This window comes from Mandrillus leucophaeus, unplaced genomic scaffold, assembly GCF_000951045.1.
Source record: "Mandrillus leucophaeus isolate KB7577 unplaced genomic scaffold, Mleu.le_1.0 Scaffold547, whole genome shotgun sequence".
In the NCBI taxonomy this organism is placed as follows: domain Eukaryota; kingdom Metazoa; phylum Chordata; class Mammalia; order Primates; family Cercopithecidae; genus Mandrillus; species Mandrillus leucophaeus.
The window spans coordinates 2274955-2302085 of record NW_012105886.1 but is presented as its reverse complement, the minus strand read 5'-3'; the positions used below and the strand labels follow the sequence as shown (position 1 = coordinate 2302085).

At 39.1% G+C, this 27131-nt stretch overlaps 1 long non-coding RNA gene across 1 annotated transcript in view; it reads left to right on the top strand.

Annotated features, from left to right (window-relative positions):
• The window catches only part of LOC105552203, a 273860-nt gene that overhangs the window by 81436 nt on the left and 165293 nt on the right, over window positions 1-27131 (top strand). The gene's annotated exons all lie outside the window — the stretch shown is intronic.

Genomic DNA, 27131 nt, shown 5'->3' with positions numbered 1-27131 from the left:
GTTTTCTCTGTATGTCTGAGAGAAAGACACAAAAGAGAAGGTGGGAGGGTGAAGAAAGGAAGGACAAGGGGAGAGAGGAAGAGAAAGAGAAAGGCGAGAACACACACATAAGCACACACAGAGACAACTTGGTGGGGGAGAAAACAAAAACAAGCAAACAAAACCATGATACAAGCACTTCCAGATCTCACTTGGTGATTGTAGAGTGGTGACTTTAGGCTTAGTACATACTCCCCAACCCCTAAATTGAAACCTTTAATAAATACAAATAACTTTTGATAAGTCTCAGCTAGTTACATCTGTGTATGATATTTGAGGTGTTTATCCTAATCAATCCTTTTAACATTGAGAATTTTGAGTCTTCACATTTTATCATTGTTGTCATGAACCTGAGCCTTCGTCATTCTGTATGTAAACACCATGTGTACAAGTGATTATAAAACGAAAAACAAACATCAAAGAAGGATGCCTTGATTTCTTTCTGTGGAACAAAATGGTAAGAGGCAAAGATATTCACCATCTATTGTAACTTTGGTGGTTTTCTAAATTGCCTGCAATATGGCAGCTTCTTTGTTCAGACCTTTGAAAATGACACAAACAGGCAACATGCAGAGCATTCAGAGTGAAGCCTGACATTGTCTTTTCAGCTGATAGGACTTGGGGATAAGAAAATAAATAATATAAAAACAACCTGCACAATGTGAATTAGAAAGAAAATACCTGTCTCTACCTTTTAGATTTTTGGGCTTTTCTGCATTTGTAACATAATCTTTCCATTTTGAAATGATGGCTATGTCCTTTTTTATTCTTTTATTTTCTCTCTTTCTCTCATTTTTTAAAAAAACAACCCACAGTCCCGTCTATGTGCGGGATAAGTAACTAAACAGTGAGGTATGTGATTGGTGCTGTAGTTATTTTGAAAAGGTGTATTACTTGGCAAAATAGTCTGCAATGATTTGAGCCTATTGTGTATATCTGTGTTTGGACACTTCTTTAAGAGTGAGCTTTTGATCTGATGAACCATAATAACTTCTTCTGTAGCAAATCCCTGTCAGCTGCTGAATTATTGGGCCTCCACTACAGTTATGGTTTATTGGGTAAATAATAGTATGACTATACCAAGCCAAAAGTTATGGATGGCCCAACGTCCATGTTAGCTGCCTACAAATCTTCCCATGATTTTATTGAAAACAATTACCAGAGTGTATAAGCTCATGGGGGAGACAGGGATTCCCTTTGGATAATTATATGGCTGTGCCTGCTATTCTTTTCAAGGCCTTTTGTTCTTCATTTTTTTTTATTAGAATATGGCAACAGCTCTAAGAGACCAGTGTTGCAAGTTTGTCTGGCCAACAACAACAACCAAAAAAACTGAATTTTAGTGCATCAAATGACTCACCCAGGGCCTTGGAGCTTTCAAGATGGAGAGCTTGGCTGTGCCTTCTGGGCAGCTGCTTTCTTCCCCACAGACCCTTTATGGCAGGTGTAGAGTGAAGAGATTTAAGCTCAGCATTTGGCTTGAAGAAAAAGGAGTCTAATATGGTGTTCCAATGTCAGTAATGTTCAAGTTTGCTCACATTTTGAGACCAGAAAAAGAAAAACCATTTTAAGATATTAATTAGAAGAGGGTGGTAGTGTTGAAAGGAGGAATTAGTAATTTTGTTTAAGAGCTGAATTTTTGGCTTTACAGAGGTGCTTGGCAAAGGTCTTCGTTGCAGCCACAGGTATAGAACTAGATGTCGGCTCAATAATGTCACCACAAGTGTTTTTCAGGCCACATTTATATATTTCTTGAAATAAACTTCTTAAAAAACAGGCCGTGCACAGTGGCTCACACCTGTAATCCCAGCACTTTGGGAGGCTGAGGTGGGAGGATCACTTGAGGTCAGGAGTTCAAGACCAGCCTGGCCAACATGGTGAAAGTTTGTTTCTACTAAAAATACAAAAATTAGCCAGGTGTGGTGGCAGGCACCTGTAATCCCAGCTACTTGGGAGGCTGAGGCAGGAGAATCGCTTGAACCCAGGAGGTGGAGCTAAGATAGCGCTATTACACTTCAGCCTGGATGACAGAGTGAAACTCTGTCTCAAAAACCAAACAAACAAACAAAACAAAACAAACAAACAGACCAAAAAAAAAACAACAACAGATTTTCATAACTGAGTTTGTTCTGGGTACGATACTCAGGACTTTCAAGATGTTCGTGTTATCAGAGTGAATAAATTAAGAATTTCCAACATTTTCTCCAATTAAAAACAAAAAGACTACACTTTATTTCTATTCATCTTTCATTTTGCCTTTTTATTCCTGCTGAAAAATTATATCCCAAATATTTTTTGTGCTCTTGGAAGTTAAATGCTCATTGATATACTTCCATGTACAAAGGATTCAACTTGGCATTGCTGGGTATAATAACACAAATAAGATATCCCCACTATATTAGGTTTTTATTGCCATTTAACAAATTACCTCAAACTTAGCAGCTTAAAATGACACCCATTTGTTAGCTCACAATTCTGTAGCTCAGAAGTCCAACAAAATGTGACTGGGTTCTTTCTCTACTCAGGGTTTCACAAGGGTAAAATCCAGGCATCAGTTGTGCTATGTTCTAGTCTGGAGGCTTTAGGAAAGAATTCATTTCCAAGGTCATTCTTGGCTGAATTCAGTTCCTTTTATTTGCAGCACTGAGGTTCCTGTTTTCCAGCTGGGTTTCCTGTCAGAGGCTTTTCACAGTTCCTAGAAGCTGCCTGCATGCCTTGTCCTGTGGTCTCTTCTATCTTCAAGTTGGCAATGGAGAACTTCTCATGCATTAACTCCCCTGTGTACTTTGAGTCTCTGGCTTCCCTTTCTGCTTGGATAAAAATTTCTGCTTTTAAAAGGCTCATGTAATTAAGTCAGGCCCACCCAATGATTCATCTTCCTATCTAAATGTCAGCTGATTTAGGACCTTAATTTCATTTGCAAAGACTTTTCACAGCAGTACTTAGGTTATGCTTGATTGGATAACTTGGAGAATTGTGTGTACACCAGGGGCAAGGAATGGTGGAAGTCCGTCTTATAATTTTGCCTACTACACCTGCCCTAAGGGAACTTAACATCCTTTAAGATGGATAAAACAAGGATATAAAGAGATAAGATGCAAGTGGTATTACAGGAGCCACAGGATAAAGATGCACCAGATATTATAAGAGTTCCAAAAAAAGGATAAACCACTTTTGTACAGGGAAATCTGCAGTGGTTTCTTGAAAAGGACCTGGAAGGGTGGACAGTATTTTTGTTCATAAAGATAAGGATAAGATACCCCAGTCAGAGATAGTAGCACACACAATGGCACAGAAATGACAAAGTGAAGACCATTTGGGAAAGGGTTGGCAGCACTGTGTAGATAGAGCATGAAAAATGTACGGAGAGGTGAGAATGGGATGACAAATATAACTTCTATTTGGGAAGGGCTTTGAATGCCAGGCAGATTAATTTGTCTCTAAGTTAGTGGGAATGGGTTATTAGTGAAGGTTATTGAACATTGGGGAGATCTGATGGGAGTTATACTTTAGAAGGATTGATAGTAGAATAGAAGCAGTTTGGAGTGGGTTGGGATCTTCCAGGGAGGCTGTTTAGCAATAGCCTAGAAAGTAATGAGAAAGGCCGGGCGCAGTGGCTCATGCCTGTAATGCCAGTACTTTGGGAGACTGAGACAGGTGGATCACCTGAAGTCAGGAGATTGAGACCAGCCTGGCTAATATGGGGAAACCCTGCCTCTACTAAAAATACGAAAATTAACCATGTGTGGTGGCACGTGCCTGTAATCCCAGCTACTCAGGAGGCTGAGGCAGGAGAATCCCTCGAACCCCAGGAGGCGGAGGTTGCAGTGAGCCGAGATCACACCATTGCATTCCAGTCTGGGCAACAGAGCAAAACTCTGTCTCAAAAAAAAAAAGAAATAAATAAATAAAAAAGAAAAAAAATAGTAATGAAAAACTCAACTTAGGGAAAGTGAAAATAGAAAAATGAGGATGGATGCATTGTGATGATATAGTTTGTAAATTCAAAAACAGATTGAATACATGGAGAGAGAAAAATGAGAAGTTGACTTCACTTGGAGCCTGCTCTCATAAGCAGAAATAGGGACACTGGAAAGATTTGTTTTGGAAAAAAAATATGACGATATAGGTTGTACATAGTTTAATTTAGATGGAATCATTGTTGAAAGTATTCTTGGTTCTCAGCATCAAAATAAGGCTGTCAGGAAGGAGAGAGCCACGGCCATATTGGACAAAGGGGCGATAAAACTCACGGGGATCTAAGGCTGCCAGGGGTGGGCCAAATATGGAATTAAAATGAATCCAGTCATGGCAGTAGAAATGTGTTAAATGCCTGGAGGGGAGATGCTTGGAGTCTCAGGCAATCATTGTGGAGGAGTCGGAGGCCATAGACACAGGAAATATGGTGTAGTCTCTCAGGGGGAAGGAATTAGTAAGAACTAACTCAGGGACAAGGGACCCAGCTACCTCTTGAAAAACTGATGCACTATTCAGAAGTCATTCATACAAGTTGTCCAGACATATAGGTGACATGATTTAGGGGAGGCCTTAGGTCTGCCAATCCACAGTTTCCATGGGCTCACAGTAAACACACTGGAGGTAGAACTAATGTTGACCTCATGGTGTAGAATGAATGTGTCAATGTAGCAATATACATTAGCCACCTTGGAAACACATGACACTGTCTATAAGGTAAGGGTGTTTCTGTCATATTTACAATTGAAAGGGGATAGACAAGGCTCAGACTATAATTTAACATACTGATTTTCAAAGGATGGTTAACCAAAATTTTCTTGCATGCAGGTAGAAATGTAGTTCTGTCCCTCAAAAAAGTGAATGAGATTCTGTGTTCCATAGAATTTTGAGGGAAAGGAGGATTGAAATTTTAGATATATGATAAGAATAGCGAGCACATTTTTATAATTAGTCTCACTGAATTTTTAGCAGAGAAAGAAAAAGAGATGGGTTCATGACAGGGCAGGCTTGCTGGTTTTAAAGAATCTAGTGGCCCCTCTTGTTTTTAGTTGGAGGAGAAAGAGCCAGCAAAACTACTGCAGAGAAGGGTGGAGGGGCTATCAGATGGTATGAAGTTCTAGAGGAGACAGAGACAAAAGGATGAGATTGGGAGAAGGGATGAAGAAGTTAGTGTGATTCTCCTCTCTAGTATGAGTAAAGGCTTAGATTCTTCCTAAAATATGTAGAACACATCATACTCAATCAACAATGTCCAAAATGTCCATACAAAAATGTTTAATATCTCCTTCATAAAATCTGCTTTTGAAAATACTTACATGTTAGCACATACTTGTACTTAATATTCGGACTTAGATATCCACACTTTCCCTTGAAGTCTTTTACTGGCCTTGTCTTTGGGAGGCTGAACAGAGAGGATGGGACTGTCCTTGGAATTCCAGTTTATAGCTTCTTGGTTACCCCATGGAGTGGAGTAAGGCAGCAGGTTCCAACACCATGCCAGGTAGATCAGAATGCTAAGTAGCCAGTGCTAGCAATGTGAAGGCAAGAGGACGAGATGAGGCAGCAGCTGGAAGACAAAGTAGAGGATCAGCTGCCCAAAACTGAAGAATTGACCTAGTGAGGAGGAGAGGATGAACCATGGTAAACTGCCAGGGAAAACCCAGGGAAGTGATGACATAAGGCATGGCTGAAAGGTTGGATTTGTTTAAAACAATTATGCTTCAATTTAGTTCATGAAATTTGGTTTCTTTCCTAGTACTGCATCAAAGATGTTTCTACAGAGTCACAGAAAGTCTTAAATTGGCAGACTCCTTTTTAACATTCTCCAAGGCCTTTCATGCCCTATTCTCTCTTCCTGTTTTTTTATGGGCATCTTTGTATATTCAACCAAAAACAACTCTCGTACTTCTTAGTTTTCTTTTTCTTTTTCTTTTGTTTCACATGGCCTCCATTTCTACTGGAAATTTACTCCCAGTACCATCTTCCAAAACACTTCTTTGTGCCAGGAGTTTGTGAACTCCCACTTGTTCCATGCAGATATATTGACAGAATTATGGAACCTTCTTCCAATTACCTTTCTAATCTAAATAAAAGACTATGACATTCCTTCCACCCTTCAACCTCCAATAGTCACTTCACCTTTTGTGATACATCAGGTTAAGAGTCTTTGTGAATATAACTTAAAAAAAAATATGTAACGATCCAGTGTGGTGGCTCATGCCTGTAATCCCAGCACTTTGGGAGGCCAAGGTGGGCAGATCACTTGAGGCCAAGAGTTCAAGACCAGCCTGGCCAATATGGTGAAACCCCATCTCTACTAAAAATACAAAAGTTAGCTGGATATGCTGGCAGGCACCTGTTATCCCAGCTACTCTGGAGACTGAGGCAGGAGAATCCCTTGAATCCAGGAGGTGGAAGTTGCAGTGAGCCGAGATGCACCACTGCACTCCAGCCTGGGTAATAGAGTGAGACTCCATTTCCAAAACAAACAAACAAACAAAAGAAAAAGTCCCAATCCTATCCTATCATAATCAAAAGATTTAAATTATAAATTTAAAATTTGTAATTTTGAATTTTAAGTCCTTGGCGTGTATTTAAATCTCTTGATCCCAGGTGAATGCAGTACAATGTATTTTGTCAATTTTATTTTACATATTTTTCTTGAATGCTTACTGTTTTCCTAGGGTGGTAGTATGCTAGTGGTGGTAGTGATGTTTATATGTGTGTGTGTGTGTGTGTGTGTGTGTGTGTGTGTGTGTGTAGAGGGTAGACATCTAAGTAGAGGAAATAATGTTTGCAAAAGCAGAGGCATTCCTGGAGAAATTGCAGTGGGTAAACTGTGGCGGGAGCACAAAATGCATGAATATATGAGAGCATGGTGGTAAGGACAATTAATCCAACCACGTTTGTTGAAAAGGAGCTAAGATGTTATTCTGAGGTATTTGGAGTGTATTCCAAAGGCCATGGGGGAGCCACAGGTTTTCAACCATGTGATCTCCATGAAGAAAAGATCTAAACCTTTCTTAGAAACATCCCACAGTGTCTGAGACTTCAGAACTAGATGGTGAAAGTTTTTGCTAAAATAAATTATACTTAATGCATGTGAAGTAAATGTAATGCAGGGCCAATATTGTGACTGTACTGTAGTAGGGAGAGGTAAGAATCTGGGGCAACCTGTGGACCACTGATACATTCAGATAAAAGATGGTAGAGATCATAGGGTTATGGATGACTTTTATTTTTGTCTTCATACTTCTGATCATTTTGCAGTATATTAAATGAATATGAATTACATTTATCATTAAAGAAATCCATCGACCTTATTATACACAGAAATAGAAATGACTGTCAGGCCTTTGGTGTGCTTTTTAGAGAGTGCAGGATAGAGTTGAGGGGCATTTTTGAAAATACTGGACTTGGATAAAGGAAGGATCTCTTGCTGCCACATGTGTATGTTTCATGTGCCTTAGATTTAGTGAGTTGGATTTTGATTGCTATGTTCTGATAAGGCCATAAGGTAATCCTAGACCTCTGTAGGTGTTAGGGCTGGGGCAATGTATTAGTCCATCTTCATGTTGCTGATAAGACATACCTGAGATTGGAGAATTTACAAAAGAAAGAGGTTTAGTGGACTTACAGTTCCATGTGACTGGGGAGGCCTCACAATCATGGTGGAAGGCAAGGAGGAGCAAGTCACGTCTTACATGGATGGCAACAGGCAAAGAGACAGCTTGTGCAGGGAAAATCCCATTTTTAAGCCATCAGATCTCATGAGACTTATTCACTATTATGAGAATAGCACAGGAAAGACCAGCCTCCATGATTCAATTACCTCCCACTGGGTCCCTCCCACAACATATGGGAATTCTGGGACATACAATTCAAGATGAGATTTGAGTGTGGATACAGCCAAACCATATCAGGCAGTCTCCCTAATAGACATTTGGGACATTGAGGTTTTCATGAAGGGAAATGACATTTGTTAGAAAAGTCCAAAATGGACTGTAAGAAGACTATTCTTAGCTCTGACCGCATTGTTTCAGGCCAGTCTTTTACAGGAGACAATGATGCAGGAACCTTGAGATACATCCTTCAGGGACAGGGGAAACCACCTACCAAGGGCAGCAAGTTGGAAACTAGACCAGGACCATTCACCCACAGAGGGCTATATGCTAAAGATAACGGAACTGTATTTCACATATTAGACTATCTAGTTGCTTGTTATTGTCTGTATTTACTTCCTTTCTGTTATCCTTGTTTAAGTAAGTCTTGTTCTCTATTTTATCTGAGCAAGGCTTTGGGGGAACTGAAAAAAATAGTTGTGTTTCCACACTTGGGCTAAAACATGAAATGGGGCCACTCTGCTTGGCTGTGGTAACAGAATTTAGTATGAGCTCATGACAGAGAGGTGAATCTTAGGGTATAGATGGGAGGCTGTGAGTTCCAAATATCCCTCCCTAGTAGTGATTCTCTCTGTTACTGTGGAGGATTAGGGTCTGACCTTTTTCAAGGTGTCTGCATATATAAGTTAGTGCCTGTCTGAGGAGAAAAAGGGGAAAGAGCAGAATTAAGTAAGACTTGATGTTTCTGTTTTCCTAATTAAAGAGATCATGGTGCCATGAACTGAGATAAGGCACTCATGAAGGTCAAGTTTTATGGAGGAAGGACTTTGGACATGCTAAAGATGAAGTATCTTTGTCCAGGTGCAGTTGTCCAGGAAGCAGTGGGACCTGGCTTAATATGGAGAAAGACATAGGATTAGGAACTAGAATTCAAGAAGTCACATCTCAGTAGGGGGTGAGAATACCAGTCATACTACCACATGGCATTGCCATATGAGCAAAATCAATTACCACAACACTATGGATAGATGCAAAAGGCACTTATGTCCAGAGTTGGATAATAAATGTAAAGGCACTTATGTCCAGAATTGGATAATATGTTACTATTATTAAAAATAATAACCAGCAACTCTGTGTATTCTGCTGTTACCTTCACATTTCTACCATGTATTATTACTCTTTCTCTTCTTAGAAGCACTTTTAATTATGTTATTGTTAGACCTAAAGCAAAGATTTGTTTGGAGAACTCCATTTTTCCTGAGTAAGGAACTTTTTAGTTTCTGGAGAGAGTTGCACTTAGGATGTAATAACTAAAGCTTAAATATAGTGTGATCTCAAATCTGTCAAATATCTGCATCAGTCTTTTAAAAATTTTTTACTTCTTAAAGCCTGGTAACTTTTGGTTTGATTTGAAGACTGAGAAAGCTACTCACATTTGAAATTGGAGGAAGGAAATAATTTCCTTTGAAACACCACAAAATCACTGCATGTTACTAATACTATAAGGCTTCTTTCCCATTCAGTTTATCTGGAGAAAAACTGATTTGCATATGTTTGCATCTATTTGCATGTTCAATTCAAGTGACTCCCAACTCTAAGTATATAAGATGAAACATATTAACTCCTTGTTTTAACCTGCTGTGATTCTTGTCTAATGCTGTGTGGTGGGTTTGAAAATTGTAAGTGCCTTGGAAATTGGTGAAGAATTCAAGATGTGCGGCGGTGGGCATTCAGGATATCATATTGGCCTCAGGGGCTCAGGGGCTGAGAGCTGGGAAGCCACAAGAGGCCTGGGAGAGTGTCAAAATGGGCAAATGTGTCCCCGAGCGTGAGCTTACGGAGCACCCCCTAATTGAGCAAGGGAAATCACAGAGGAAGGTTTTGAGAGACTGCCATCTGCAATCAGGGACTTAGAGCTACTAGAGGCGAAGCTTGTCCTTGGTCCTCTGCCCTTGACATTACCGCCCTCCTTTCAAGGATCCTCTGGCATGTCGTTAATTTTTTACAAATCTATATTGTAAAAGGATGGCTTATCTTCATATTACATGTTCACTATACAGATTATGGAAAAGAAAATCTTCCCTGAATTTTCTTCCCCTAATATGTGTGTGTATATATATTTATGTATGCATGACTGTGTGTGTGTGTGTGTATATGTAAAATATATATGTAAAAAATATATATATATATAGAGAGAGAGAGAGTAGCATATCTGTCAAACCATAGGAAATAAAATGTTAGAGGAAATTTTAGGTTCTTTGGAAAACCAGTAAATATATTTTCCCCCTGGGATTAGGCGGTCTTTGAAGCCACTACAACTAAACCATAAAGACAGTTACTTCTTTACCTTCTTATTGGGCCAGACTCTAAGGCTGCTTTTGTAAGGTCAGTAGCCGCTTGCCACATGTGCCCATTGTACATATAAAATGTGGCTGAATTCTTCTGCATTGGGGCATGCTGTAAGTCTAACATACATATGTGTTTTTGTGTGTGTGTGGAGACAAGGTCTCACAAAGCAGGGTCTCACAAGACAGGGCCTCAGCAGCCTTGGCTGGTCTCAAAACCCTGGGCTTAAGCGATTCTCCTGCCTCAGCCTCTCAAAGTGCTGGTATTATAGGTGTGAGCCACTGCACCCAGCTACACATTGATTTTTAAGGCTTCCTGTCAGAAAAATAATGTCAAATTTTTCATTAATAATTTTTTAGAATGTTGATTACATGTTGAAATGATAATATTTTTGATATAGCGGATGAAGTAAAATATATTATTAAAATAATTATTTTGCTCCTCCTTACTATTTTTTTTTTATGTGACAACAGGAAAACTTGAAATTATTCATGTGGCTTGCATTATGGCTCATACAACATTTCTGTTGGGCAGCACTGCTCCAAGGGAAACATTTCACCAAGGAGAAAACTTGAGAAAAAACTGAGAGTCCACGCTGGGACTCTGGTGGGAAGCAGTTGCTACCCATTGCTCACACTCTAGATTATTGCTCTTTGTGATATGAATATCAGATGTCTTAAAATTATTTTAATGTGGATTTTGCTTGCTTTTCCTTTCTTTCTACCCTGTCTGTGTTTCTACTATGATCCAATGTAGAGATAAGGGAAAGCCAGTGTCCTCAGCTTCAGGCCTATGTAAATGGATTTTAGTTGAAACACAGTTTCTCCTGATGACTGTTAAAAACTAATTAGGTTTTGTCATTTATTCACTTGGAATTTTGTCTCATTGAAACCTTGCTACTCAGTTTACCCTGCTTCTAGGTGGTGAATACCTGCTGCCATGTTAGGTTATGCTTTTTTGCTTAAATTAACTCCTAAATAATATAGCATAGCAGATACAGGAGAATGGGTGGAGAAGGAAAAGTTTTCACTTTTTTTTTTTTTTTAATACAAGACTGATTTTATTATATTGCCAGAGAAATAAGTTAGATTGCTCTGGCAGTCTCAATAAATCACACATGAAGTCGTCTTTTTTTTTCTAAATTAAATTTTTATTTAAATAAAAGTGTTATGTTTGTATTTGAGCTGACAGCTAAATCTGATAATTAGAGTGCATGAAGTTGGCTTTGATTGGCATTGTAATTGGATTGTCATTGGGCTGAGAACCTATTATCTTTGGATCATGCCCCATGAAATCTGTTGAAGAAACTTTGCTGCCAGTCATTAGAGCCACCATCTTGGCTTACAAATTAGGTTTGAAAGGCTTCTTACCACTGGGAATGTAATTTAAACCACTGCAATTGCACTCCCATTAATTAAAATTATATTAAAATTATGGTTCATTTTCTAAATTTTTTTTGTATTTTATTAGACATACTTATTACTAAATGCTTAACAAATTACATAGCAGTGCTTAGTAAAATTATGTTTCATAGATAATCCATCTCTTCAGCACGTTACTCAGCATCAGTAGAATTAGTCAGTGTTAATCATTAAAGGATATACTATTTATATTTTTCATTACAAGTTTCAGAAAGAAGCATTTCCTTTATTTCAACGTAAAATGCAGGACCAGCAATGTCTACTGTACATTAAGATCAGTCCTGCCAATAAAGAAATATGCAGCTTTGCTTTAAGGAGACGTCATCCGTCATGGTCACAGTTCTTCCTACCTTAATTTCTTTCTTTTCTAAAACAATAGAATACTGTAAAAGACAGAAGTCTTTTTTGTCCCCTTTTTTCTTTTTTGGATAGACGATTAAGAAAAAATTAAAAGCACACATGTGCCAAAATCTATGCTGTTCTTTATTGCTATTATTGTCTGCTAAAAGCAGATCAGCACTGATTAAGACAGAAAAGGAGCCTGTGAGGACTGGAAATGAGAATGATGTGGGAAATGGTGGGTGAGGCAGGTCTCTCCCAGCTGGCAGAGAAGAGGGTGTGTATGAAGGGGTCCACGATACATCCTCTCTTGACTCTGATCCTTCAATCTGCCCACAGCACCTTAGATTATACGGGCATCTGCCGCTGTCTAGCGTATGGATGTGAAGAGCTAAGAGGCATACTTCCTAAGATACAGAATCAGGCAAAGATCCTGATATTTACTTCTCTTGTTTATTGCTCCCCACTTTTGTGATTGATGTGATTATTCAGGAATATCTCCTCATCCCTCAATTTTTTGCCTGTGGATAACTTTGGGGTGATAGTTTGGCAACTTGGATGAAAACCTTCAATGATATTTAAAAGTATAAAATGAAGTTTTCAAATTTATACTGTTTTTATTTAGATTGTACTGAATATCTATACCTCTCCCCTGCTCTCTCAGCTACATTTTTTAATGTACCTATTTCCATTGTTGCTTCTGTTTCTAGTTTCAGCATTTTGTTTAGTTTCTAACACGTAATAGATGCTCAATAAATGTTAAATTGAATTGAATTGAGTTGAATTGAATTGAATTGAGTTGAATTTGAAGTCTAAAGATTACAGGGTTACTTGGAGCCAAATCCCAGATAGGCTAAAATATCATATATGGGTGGCAGCGTATAGTTGATAAAGTCTTTCATGGCTTGTTTTATTCACTCCCCTGTATGATGTTTTAGAGATGATTTAGGGTGAATACTGCTACCTGCTTTCCTATCCCTCCTTTCTTAATAGATCAGGACATTGCAGGTCAGAGAACTGAGAGATCAGGAACACACAGTTACTGAATAAGTAGCAAAGCTGGGACTAAACCCCAAAATCTTTTTCCAAGTTCAGTGTGCTTTCCATTCTCCCATACTGCTCCTTTTTTAAAAAAAGGACCACATATATCCCCAAATGAGGGAGAATGTCTCACTTTCCTTTTTACTCACTAGTGGGAGAGGAAACTGGAAGACAATTAGTCATGGATTAAAGATCCTGTTTGGGCCCTGTGAGCCTTTGAATTCCTTTCAAAGAGTATATTCTAAAGATGTAATCATATGAAGACTTATTTAATCTCAGCCAACTTTTATTGAGCCCAAATGAGCCAGGCATAGTGTTCAGCATTTTTCATGTCTTTCCCCGTTTAAGTCTCAGAACAGTTTAATGAGGTATGTTCTTACAATTACTCTCCCATGAAACAGTTGGTGAAATGAGGCATGGGAGGATTTTATATGTCCAAGTTTCCAAGTTCCATGGCTATGTAGAATTTGGATCCACATCTGATCCTAGAGCTCTTTGTCCCCACTGCTTTGCTCACTGTCCAGTCTGTGCAGTGTTGCTTCATGCAGAGACGACCAGGAAATGATCTAAATAGGGAAATTATTTAGAAAAACATCCTTGAAATTCTACAAATGATACTTTAGATATAGATGATGGATGTCAAAAGATGATAGCAATAAAATTGAAATCTATAAAATGCTATGATCCCACTTTGTAAACATAGGCCCATGGAAAAATATTTGGAGGAATTATAGCTCAATTTTTTCTTTTCTTTTTCTTTATCTGTATTTTCTATTTTAGCTACAATGAACACACCTAATTGTGTCATTTTCTTTTATAGGCTAAAGTATATTAATTGGAGAGTAGTTTAGAACTTTTGAAGCACTCAGATAGCATCAAGGACTTGACATAAGATGTGTCCCAGCAAAGTGAATTCCACTTGGATATGGTTTGGCTGTGTCCTCACCCAAATCTCATCTTAAATTGTAGCTCCCATGATCTCCGCATGTCATGGGAGGGACCAGTGGGAGGTAATTGAATCATGGGGGTGGGTTTTCCCCATGTTCTTCTTGTGATAGTGAATAAGTCTCACAAGATCTAATGGTTTTATAAAGGACAGTTCCCCTGCACATGCTCTCTTTCCTGCTGCCATGTAAGACATGCCTTGCTTCTCTTTCCTCTTCTGCCATGAACATGAAGCCTCCCTAGCCATGTGGAACTGTGAGTCCATTAAACCTCTTTTTTAAAAAAATTTACCCAGCCTTGGGTATTTCTTCATAGCAGTGTGAAAATGGACTTACAGTAAATTGGTACCAGTAGATTGGGGTACTGCTGTTAAGATACCTGAAAATGTGGAGCAACTTTGGAACTGAGTGGAAGGCAGAGGTTGGAACAGTTTCGAGGGCTCAGAAAAAGATAGGAAGATGTGAGAAGGTTTGGAGCTTCCTAGTGACTTGTTGAATGGTTTTGACCAAAAAGTCCAGGCTGAGGTGGTCTCAGATGGAGATAAGGAACTTATTGGGAACTGGAGTAAAGGTGATTCTTGCTATGCTTTAGCAAAGAGACTGGTGGCATTTTGCCCTTACCCTAGATATCTGTGGAACTTTGAAATTGAGAGACATGATTTAAGGTATCTGGCAGAAGAAATTTCTAAGCAGCAAAGCATTCAACAGGTGACTTGGGTGTTCTTAAAGACATTTCATTTTATTTTTTCACAAAAATATGGTTTGGAATTGGAACTTATGCATAACAGGGAAACAGAGCATAAAAGTTCAGAAATCTGCAGCCTGAGGATGTGATAGAAAAGAAAAACCCATATTCTGAGGAGAAATTCAAGCTGGCTGCAGAAATTTGCATAAATAACAAGGAGCCAAATGTTAATTCCCAAGACAATGGAAAATGTCTCCAGGGCACGTCAGAGGTCTTCAAGCAGCCCCTCCTATCAAAAGCCAGGAGGCCTAGGAGGAAAAAATGGTTTCATGGGTGAGACCCTGGGCCCCCCTGCTGTGTGTGGTCTCAGGACTTGTTGCCCTGCATTCTAGCCCTGGCTGAAAGGGAGGACTATGTACACCTCAGGCTGTTGCTTCAGAGGGTGCAAGGTCCAAGCTTTGGTGGCTTACATGTGGTGTTGGACCTGCAGGTGCACAGAACTGAGGCTTGGAAACTTCTGCCTAGATTTCAGAGGATGAGTGGAAATGCCTGGATATCCAGGCAGAGATGTGCTGGCAGGGTGGAGTCCTCATGGAGAACTTATACTAGGGCAGTGCAGAAGGGAAATGTGGGATGGGAGCCCCCACACAGAGTCCCCACTGGGCACTGCCTAGTGAAGCTGTGAGAAGAGGGTTACCATCCTCCAGACCGCAGAGTGGTAGACCCACTGACAGCTTGCACCTGGAAAAGCCTCAGACACTCAATGCCAGCCCGTGAGAGCAACCAGAAGGGGAGCAGTACCCTGCAAAGTCACAGGGGCGGAGGTGCCCAAGACTATGGGAACCTACCTCTTGCATCAGTGTGACTTGGATGTGAGATATGGAGTCTAAGGAGATCATTTTGGAGCTTTAAGATTTGACTACCCTGCTAGATTTCAGACTAGCATGGGGCCTGTAGCTCCTTCATTTTGGCCAATTTCTCCCATTTGGAATGGGTATATTTATCCAATGCCTGTGCCCCACTGTATCTAGGAAATAACTAACTTTCTTTTGATTTTACATGCTCATAGGTGGAAGGAACTTGCCTTGTATCGGATGAGATTTTGGACTGTGGACTTTTGAGTTAATGCTAAAATCAGTTAAGACTTTGGGAGAGTGTTAGAAAGGCATGACTGGTTTTGAAATGTGAGGACATGAGATTTGGGAGGGGCCAGGGGCAGAATAATATGGTTTGCCTGTGTTCTCACACAAATCTTATCTTGAATTGTAGCTCCCACAATCTCGTATCATGGGATGGTCCCGGAGGGAGGTAATTGAATCATGGGTGCGGGTCTTTCTTGTGCTGGTCTTATGATAGTGAATAAGTCTCCTGAGATCTGATGGTTTTATAAAAGGCAGTTCCCCTGCACTTGCTCTCTTGCCTGCTGCCATGTAAGACATGTCTTTGCTTCTCTTTTGCTTTCCACCATGATTGTGAGGCCTCCCCAGCCATGTGGTCCATTAAAGCTCTTTTTCTTTATAAATTACCCAGTCTCAGGTATTTTTTCATAGTAGTAGGAAAATGGACTAATCTACCCTTCTAGTTAATTTTCTTCTTATATTGCTTCTGGGCAGCTCTCTGTTTTCCTCCTCGCATACAAGCCCTCTGGTGGGCCTTTGAGCTCAACAGGGCATCAGGATTAGGCTTGTTGTGAGGCCAGGCTTGGACTGTCTATGGCTGTTTATGAAGTGGAACTTACATGGGATTCAAAGCTTTGTTGTTATTGTTTAGCAGGAGCACAGCCTTTGAAGAGGAAGGATGACAGCCAAATTTTGGGTAGTTTGCACAAGTATGAGCTCCAACAACTTAAGGAGCAGCAGGTATATTAGAAAGGAAGCTCAGAGAAATTAAGGAAAAGAGAAACAAGATACCCACCTTTTGAAAAGAGTGGCTTACTCTCCTGTTTTGGTGACTTGGGAGGGTAAACAGTATATAAAAACAAAGGACATACTGGGAACCCAGGAGAATAGGGCTGAGATAGGATGGAGCCTTATGGTTTGGAGTCCAGCAAGGTGTGCTATGTGTGTAGGCTCTTCCTTAACAGATGCTTCAAGTAGTCATGCACATCCCATGGTCAAATCTCCACGAGGAAACTGGGCATTGGTTTGAATCTAAGCCATGGCTTATGATTTGTTCAGTGCCTCAGACACTTTGGGGTAAAGTTGGGGAAAGCACCCAAAAAAGAAGCTGTAGGTCCTCTATACTTCTATTTGTACATTTGAGGTTTAGGGTGTCTAATAAAATCTCATTTGAACAGGGTCTAGAGCTAAAACATCATCTATGAAAGTTCAGAGATTGGGTGTAGTGCCTCACACCTATAATCCCAGCACTTTGGGAGGTTGAGGCGGGTGGATCACCTGAGGTCAGGAGTTCTAGACCAGCCTGGACAATATGGCAAAACCCCGTTTATACTTAGCATGGTGTGGTGGTGCACACCTGTGGTCCCAGCTACTTGGGAAGCTGAGGCAGGAGAATCACTTGAACTCTGGAAGCAGAGGTTGCGGTGAGCCAAGATCGCACTGCAACACTCTAGCCTGGGTGACAGAGTGAGACCCTATCTCAAAAAAAGAAAGTTGAGAGTATATAGGAAATAGGAGCTACAATATGTAAGTTTCCTTGAGGGGAGAAATTAAAGAAAAAGGGTGCTGTCCATAAAATGCATCCAGAATGGGACAGCTGGGTATGGGGAGGACAGCAGAGGTGGATATTGAAAGAAAGGGCAAATGGGCAACCAAAAAAATCATCACCACATTTTCACAAGTCTTTTATTTGACTGGTTGTGTATTCAGAAATGTCTAGAAATGTTGCCAAATGATTTATTGGCCAAAGAAATTCTAAAGTTTTGAAGAATTAAATTTTCTCAGGCAATATCAGTCATTTAAAACTGTTATAGCCACCATAGAATTTTATATATAGATAGTGATTGTATGTGTATAATCACCTAAACTCCAGAGTGCCTCTGTATAATTTTTTGGTGTTTCTAGAGTTTTGATTTAAGTTTTCAGTTTTGCAATGAGTTTACACTTTTAATATGGCACAATAGAATTTAGCTCCTCAATAAAATTCAGCAATTCTGTTCGGCAATTGTGATGCTGTATAAAAATATGCAATTTAGCAGAGAAGTTACAAGGGTAAGCTTTGGAGCCAGATACCCTGAATGTGAATCCCCTTCTGCCATTTATTAGCTGTTTGGCCTTGGTAAAGTTTCATAAACTCTCTGTATTTCTATTTCGTCATCTGTAAAATGGGAAAAATGATAGTATTTCACTGGCAGGCTTTTATTGAGGATAACAGGAATTGAAACGTTTGAAATGCTTAGCACTATGCCTGGGACAAATGAAATTCCACAAATGTTAGCTATCATTGTTGTTATTGTTATTCTTAGACACCAAATTTCAGGTACTGGAGGAGACACAAGGATGAAAAGGATGTATTTCTTTTCTTCAACTATCTTAAATCTTAGATCGCTATTTTTCTCTATTTTATTCATTATATTAGGTTGTATTACTACTGCCATCAGTGTTTTCTATGAGAATTTCTGAGTTCCAAAGTTGTATTATTGAAAAAAATATGGAACTCTTTTTATGGATTTTTTATATTCCCTGGGAGAGATAGTTACCTCCTTCCTAAGCAAGTCAAGACCTAGCAATTCACTGCCTCGAAGGTGAAGCAGCCCCTCCCTAGATAACCACAGTGGGATTCCAGGAAAATCCTTTGAGTATAGCAGAGGCCCTATGCCTGCTCCCCTCTTGGTAAATGAAATCATTGCTCTGCCTTTAAGACTAACTTATCTAGGCGTGATCTTTATCTGACATTTATGTTGAGATCGCTAAGTGTGCAGCTACAATATATGCACACATTTACGGAATACCCACCTGCCTCCTCCTCCTCACAACACAGCTGGGTCCTCACACGCACATTTGAATTTTTTTTTTAATGTACTCTTCCTTGAAACTAAGAAAAAGAGTGGAATCTTTGCATTTTTTTTTCTTTTCAATTTGTGTTAATATAGACATAAGCCTTTATTGGGAAAAGTGAAACCAATGTGTATGAAACTTGGACTATATCCAGCTGAAAATAAAAACGAATTCAGATGCTTTCTGTGTTGTTTTTTGCCTCACATGCAGATTGTGCTGTTTGGTGAGAGAAATAATTAGTCATTTATAGGTTCATTACATAGTATGGTTAAACTTGACCTTCTCTTCTCTTTGGCTAGCTGTTGAGAGACCTTTCTCAGTAGGTCCAGCTGGCTAATATGGCTCTTATATGTATACACCTATGTAGTACAGTCTGTATTTTCCAACTCTAATGTCACTCTCTTTGAGATCCTGATTTTACATATGGCAAGGAAGAGCTTACGTGTCATTCATTTTTCAATTCTTTGTATAAGATCTCTAAATGGGACGTCCATTCTCCATTCTACCCCCTACAACAAAAACAGCCCATTGTTATTTAAAGCAAAGGCTTTATAGATTAGTTGTTGAATGCGATACTCATCTCATGAATAACTAATAACATAAAATAAAGAACAATGAAAATGCAAATTATCTGCACATATACAGTGGCAGTTAGCAGTATGACTATCCCTCCTGAGTTTGTACAAGGTAGGAAAAAGCCAGTCAAATTTCTGATTGTACCTAATCCTTTGAGTTGTTGAGACAATATCAGAATTCATCCTTTTTAGGACTCATTATTAAGGCATGAAAAAAGAGATTGAAATCTGGTAGAATTTTAATTCTTTCGTTAGCATTATTAATAAACAAGAATTGGCAGGAGCTAAACTGATTGGCACATACATCTGGAATAACAGAAATAAATAAAGTTTCAGAATGGGAGGAAGGGCTTCTACTACAGGGATTTTGGTTAGAAAATTGCATGCGTGTGGCAACAAGTTCAAGTCTAAACAAACCACAAATAAATCTTACTGAGGAGCACTTTTAGTGTGTAAGATAGGGACAGGTGGTTGTCTTTCTTCATGAGAGACATGTCTGGCTTTTATTTTGGGAAAGAGATCAGAGAATCTGTTAGGGAAATGGAAGTGGAGTGTAGGTTACCACAGCTGTGAAAAACTAGCCCAGGGAGACTCACCAGGGAAAGGTCACATGATTTTAAGTATCAAACTGCCCTAGAGAATTATTTGCTGGATTGACTCTTAAGAAGACCTAAATGGTAAAGAAAAAGATCTCTGGCCTTTGAAATATTTATATGAATAAATAGAACCAAGATTTTATTTCATGTGTAAATAGTGAATTAGCTTTATTCATTTGATAAGGAAGCGACATACACCAAAAGCACTGAAATTGTTTTTTTCTTTTGCTAAACTGCTGCTTTCTATCCAGTCTGTATGCCCATCACACACAGTACACTTGGTCAATGGGTTCAGCGAGAACGATGATGGTTAAAGGTTGGATTTCATTTCCTTGACAGTCTGCAACCAGAAGACAACTCTCTGCCTTGGATTCTAGTGGTGGTTCACCCCATGTCACTTTTGGTAAGGATCTCACAGAATAGTCATGTGGCAAGGAAGATGCGAACATTACAGGATGTGCCTTTTTATAAGGCATTAAATTACCTTCAATTCTTTTCTTTTCTGGGTGAAAGAGAAAGATGAAACTGAAGGCTCGAGAGCACCATTGAAAAGCAACAGGCCTCACAGATGGCTGACCCAGATAACTGATAGCATGACATTACAGCCTTGCTCTGTGTGGTGAGTTCTGGCAACCCTGACCCCCTGGCTGCCCGCCACTAACTGCCAGGCTAAACTGTGCTTCCTGTGGTCACTCTGAAATTGTCGTTAGTCTAATGGAGGGGCCCCCCACCCTACCTACCCACAGACCATGCCTCAATATTTCCTTCTGCATCACCTCTTGAGAGACTCACTGCATTGAAGAACTTGGGGCATTCATGAAACTTCTGTCTTGAGTCTAACATGGCTTGGATCAGTTCTCTTCAACCAGTTGCACTCAAGTGCCCTTAGTCACATGGAAGAGTTAAACTCTTACTTTGTTCACGCCAAATCAACCCTCAGCAAGAAAACCATTTCTTTTTAAAAATGCAGAGAAATTTACATTGTACTCCATAATATGTCTGTGTTTTAATTTCTTAAAGTATTTAACAACCATCACCTGCTGCCATGACTGCAGCATTTTAGAGAAAAAAAGTGATGTTTAGTGTGGTCCTTAAACCAGCAGTATCAACATCATCTGGGAACTTGCTGGAAATGCAGATTCTCAGACATCCACTTATGGAATCAGAAACTCCAAGGGTGGAGCTTAGCTATCAAGCTCCACTGGTTCTTAACAAGCTCTCTAGGTGACTGTGTTGTATAATAAAGTTTGAGAGCCATGTGCTGTGTTAACCTGGAGACTTTGACTATTTTATGATGTGGGTACTGTCAGGCATGTCATTCCCAAATTGGAGAAGCAGAAGATAGTTGATTGGAGCAGAGGTTCTTCAGCCTTTTTTTTTTAAGGCATGTTTACATATGGGAAATACATATGGTCCCTAACTTACAACGGTTCAACCTACTGTGTTTTTTTTTTTTTTATTATTTTTACAATGGTGTAAAAGTGATACACATTCAGTAGAAACTGTACTTTGAATTTTGATCTTTTCCCAAACTAAGAGAAATAGATGACTATCTGTAGCATCCTCATCATCCAGCAATTAATTTTAGTTCAGTGCTTCATTCTTCAGACCCACTGTGCCTTCAGCTGTATTCATTAATGGTGAATACTCATATGATGATTCTGTTTTTTACTTTTGGTACAGTATTCAATAAATTACATGAGATATTCAATGCTTTATTATAAAAATAGGCTTTGTTTTAGATGATTTTTGCCCAACTGGGGGCTAATGTAAATGTTCTGAGCATGGCTATTGATGTTTGGTAGGTTACATACTGTATTAGTTCACTCTTGCATTGTCATAAAAATCTGAAGCTGGGTAATTTATGAAGACAAAAGGTTTAATTGGCTCACGGTTCTGCAGGCTGTACAAGAAGTGTGGTGCTGGCATCTGCTTCTGATGATGGCCTCAGGAAGCTTACAGTCATGGCAGAAGGTAAAGGAGAAGCCAGACCATCACGTGGCAAGAGCAGGAGCAAAAGAGAAAGGGAAGAGGTGTTACACTCTTTCAAACAACTAGATCTTGTGTAAACTAACTTAGTGAGAATTCAGTCATCACCAAGGGATGGCACTAAGCCAGTTATGAGAGATTCACTCTGATGACCCCAATACCTCCTACCAGGCCCCACCTCCAACACTGGAAGTCACATTTCAATATGAAATTGGAAGAGGACAAACATCCAAACTGTATCCGGTGTGTTAAATTCATTTTCAACTTATGATGGGTTTACTGGGATGTAACCCCACTGTAAGTCAAGAAGCATCTGTACTTACTTGGATATACCCAAAGTTCATTCAGTTGGCCCTTTCATAAATATTTACTGAGCACTTACTGTGCAGGCACTCTTCTGTGCATTGGAGATACGACTGTGGACAAAACCATCATGGAGTTTACCTTCTACTGGGAAAGATAGCCAATAAGTATAATGTCAATAGAAATAAGTGCCACAGAGAACAATATAGCAGTGTATAGGATCAAGAATGTCTGAGTTAGGATTGCTCTTTTGGACAGGGTGATCAGAAAAGGCCTTTCTAAAGAGATAGCTTTTGAGCACACCTAAGTGAAATAAAGGACCAGGTTATAAGACTATCTGGGGGAAGACATTTCTAAGCAGACTGTGGATGATACCTTTGTCAGGTTCTCCAACTTAGAATAGAGAAGCCTCGATACTGAGAACATTTCTTATCTTTTCCTTCTGGGCTCTAGGTCATTGGGACTCACTGTCTCGTTCCCAAGTCAACTCTGTGCTGAAGATACATTGGATAGGAAGAGGTGGTTTAACTCTTCTGGCAAATATTCTACGTGGTGGCTGTCCCTGAGAGCATCTGCTAGAGCAAGGGGTCAAGCATTGAGTCCTAGGCCCTGGGTGAGCAGGGGAACAAACTGAAACTCTAGATCTCTCTCACACATCTCCCAAAGCAAAAACTAGGAATACAATTTGCAGTGTTTTTACTCCATAGATGACATTGAAGCTCTTTTCATGTCTGGATGTAGTGTATGGATATGAATATAAATCTCTCACAAACTTTTGTACTTTACTAGTAGCAGCAACACATTATTTGTGACCTTACTTTGTGAGTATTCCAGGCACAGCACTTTGTCAAGACAAAGCCCTAGGTTAAAAAGTACTGTGAGAGAGGTCAAGGTAACAGATTCAATCCCTATCTGTGGCAGTTATCATTCCCCTAGAGACTCATGACCCTTCATAAAGTGGATTTTTGAAAAGTAAATACCATTAGCATCAGGGAGCATGGGGCTTGGAAGTACAAGTCATTCTCACCAACGCCTTGCCAAATAAAGGCAATATTGACAGACGGTTAAGACGGAAATTAAACAATTTGTTTGTTGCAAAGTATGGTGGAGGCTGAGATTCAGCTAGCAGAAGCAAAAATCATTTCTTTTTCCTTAATTCATAGCCCTTTTTTTGAATGTAAATATTCAATGAAAGTAGTATTCAACAGTAGTTTATGATCCTGAAGAGCCACCCAAGGGTTTCCCCCTTCATCCTACTGAAAATGCACAGAGACTTCACAAGAGGGTTTCATTGAGCAGCAGTGGTGATAGTAGAACCAAGACTTTACCTGTCTTTGAGGATGAACAGCAGAACATCCATCATCCAAGAGACCCGCTGTGCTACCAAAAGCATAAAGAAAACCGTAAGTGCAGTGTTGTAATTTCCAAAGATATTTCGAATGATTTCCTAAACAAGAGCAAGAAAGGAGTCACAATTGTACTCTATTCCCACTTGAGATACAAAGGACATTTTCACCAAGATATGGGGACTGACTAAGCCAGCAGTATCAACATTATCTGAGAACTTGTTAGAAATGCAAGATCAAGCGCTTTGTTCTCATTCTCTTTTTCATTCATGTGCTTTTCCTCACACTGCTTTACTTTCTCTGCCTTTCGTTTCTCTGGTTTATCACTGGCTCCCTCATCCTTCAGCCCTTGGATACAGTGTGAAGTTTGAAACCTCCAGCAGTCGTTTCCTTCAAAGAAAGCATGTAACCCCCACACTGGAATGTCTTTGGAGCTGTGTGAATAAATGTGTTGAGAAGGAGTAAATGGTTCCCAGGTAATTTTTGCAGACAGAACGGCAATCCAATTCTGGATCTGCAGTCAAACCATCTGCAGAGATAAACATCAGAAGCAAATTTGTATTTGTGGGGGAAACTGTCCTTCGTACTTAACCCAACATTGAATCTGAAATATTTCCAAGCTTTATTACATGTAGAATTGGTTTTTAATGCTTTGAGGTGTTGTGTAGGTGAAAGGGAATAGAGCTGATAAATGTAGTTACATTCTTGCATCCATTGGTGACACAATTTTCCAAAAAAGTCATTTTGCATGTAGAAAAAAAAAATGATGGGGGAAATGAAATCGTGTCATAAAAATGTATAAAATAATCTGGCAGGGCTCAAAATTTGAGAGAGATTTGAGGCCAAGCAAAAGACTCTATCAAAAAGACTTTACATGCTATCTCCAATTTTCTTAAATCTTGATAATAAGAACATAACATTTTTCAATCTAAAATTATTCCCCTTGTTGATGGGGGTCTGAGAGCCAGGGATGCAAGACTGTTCATTCTGGTTTATCTTCACATGAAATCCAGCCATGGGGTTCAGGTGCAGGGCATCGAAGTGTTGTGAGAAAGCAGCGGTGTAGAAATCTCTCATTGCACCAGCAGCAGACTTTTTCACATACACAGAGATAGAACATTGTAATTCTCTGCCTCACCCTGCATTCTTGTGGGATTTAAGAAATTCCTGCTCTCACTTTTTCTACAAGACCTGGTGTAGTTCATGCTGGTGCCAAATTGGTCACAAGGGGGCACCGAAGTGCCACAAATTTTGCCCTGGGACCTTTCTACACATGCAAATTTCCAGCAACAGAGGCCAGAGAACTGTGGCCCTTCAGGAGCATTCTTCCCAAGCTTGCTTGGCAGAAGCATTACCATGGTGGCTGGAATCATCAAACATCGCCCACAGTTTGTGTCTGCCCAAGTGTCCATCTTGGTGCCAGTTTGAAAGTATTCCACCATGGTGGTTGAAGCACCATATTAAAGTTCTTTCTTTAAAATATTTTTTTTCTTTAGCTAATTCAGTCCTGTATCATGCTACTTTTAGAGAAATTGTTACAAAAATCCATTTGAGAGGAATCTGTTAATTGAAAAAAAATGATAGTACACTTTCTAACAATACATTTCAAGTACTGGTGTCCTGAATATATTCTTAAGAAGGAAACTATTATTTTCTTTTTTAACTGTTTGCCAAAGGAGGCAGTCATTTGTTGATTTATTTCCTGTACATTGTCTTTCCTCTTTACCTGAAAAGCGAAGAATTGGCAGGGTTCTTGCCGCAACATGAAGAACCATGGGATAATTTCATGGAGCAACAGTGAAGTTTTCGTTTCTCTCACTTAGAGAAGATGGGGAATTTGACTATTGATTTCAAATTTTCTCTGTCTGGGCAGGAGAGTTGTATTTTATTAAATGCAGTCAATTTGTGGTGAAATATTCTTTTTATTTTTCAAGATAGATTGCTGATTTACTTTAGAATGGTGGGAAAATAAGTCTGTACCTGCTGAGTGCTGAAGAGAAGAGTTTATTTGCTTTATTGATTTGATCCATTTTTGTGAGATGTTTTCTATGTATTTTTCATTTGGCTACAAAACCTACCCACAAATGGTCCTGGCTGTTGTACTGCTTCAGCATTCTGGAGAATAGCTCCAAAGAGAAGAGTCTGGAATTTGCAAATAATTCTTTTGTTGGAGAAGCCTTTCTTGGAGAGAAGCTCTCTACCTCGAGTATGGACAGGCTTATAACAGCAACCTCTATGCTTTCCAGTGATCTTGATTGGTTGTCTTACGGTTCGAGGGTATGAACAAATTAAGTTTTGGCTTCCCAGCTAGGACCCTCAGATCATTGTTAAGTGGGAAGCATGATCCATCACAGGTACTAACATAAATGCAAGGAATATTAAGCTTTCAAAAATGGTCCTTTTGGCCTTGAATTCTTTATTTTGTATCAGAGGATGAAAGCTTCCTCTTTAAAAACAAAATGACAGTACTGCTTCCGATTGAAAACTTCCTCATTTATTAAAAAGCTAGACTTTCAAAAGACCATTCAGTGATGATGAGCAAGAAGAATGCCTGATGTATAGTTTTAGTGGAAGAGTATAATGCACATACTATGTATATAAAATTTTACCACAAAAGTTTACATACAAGATGTAAAATGTGAGTATGTTTATATGTAGCAACTGGAGGGCATTTTGGATTAAACAGGTTATTTTGTAGGGATTTAGATTATAGATGACTTTAAACAAATTTGTTTCTGTTAATTTTAGAATATCATTTGTGGGAAAAAAGAGCATTTGATACTTTTGTAAAATGATGACTCCTGTATGTGATTGGGACTAATTATCTTGACATTTTCTGGCTGAGTTAAAAAAAACTTTTGAATGTTGGATTTCTTTCAAGTCATATTTGGTTCCATTAGAAGTGACCATTTCTGCTTTCTTTACAGAGGAAATCAAATCAAGATTTTTAGATCTAGACTGGAAAGATAAATATAAATTTTATTGCAATATAAATTATGTAGAGTATCCATCCAATTTTGACAGAATAGGCTCAGGATTCATTGATATTTTTTATTTCTTCGATAATGAGGTAGAGGAAATAAACTTGACAAATTCTAAACTATACTCAGCTGTCCCAGAAATAATATATAATAAGCTTCCATTAACTGAATGACCTGTTGCAGTGAAGTATATTTTTAAAATCCATATGTATATATTTCAAGATTAAAAAGCTTACATACACACACACGGAAAACATAGTTTTTTTTTTTTTTTTAAATAAAGGAGAAAACAGGTTTGTCATACAATTAGTTCATATACAGATGAGGTCAGTTAACTCTGTTCAGCTTTTAGTCATGCATAGAAGGATAGCTAAAGATAGCAGATTCAACCCACTTCATTTCCTATGTGCGCCTAAAGGCACTGATGCTGAGTTTTGGCAGAGAAAATAAATTCAAATATAAGAGGATGTAGGCATGTTGATTTCCAGACCAGAGAAAGAAGTTAAAGAAGTAACTTTGTTTTGGATAGAGGTGGGTGGGAAGGACACTCTCTTTGAAGTAATGTTGGGAGCTTAAATGATTTTCTAGGAGCCTTTCCAAATTTAATTATTTTTGTGCTCAGTATTTCAAATTTCAAATAATTACAGTTATCTAAATTTCAATACAGGCATATGGGTTCCCCATTTCCTGTGACTTATAACTGTACTTGTTTGGGGGAAGGAAGTTTCAAAGGTGAGATTCATTTTCATGGTG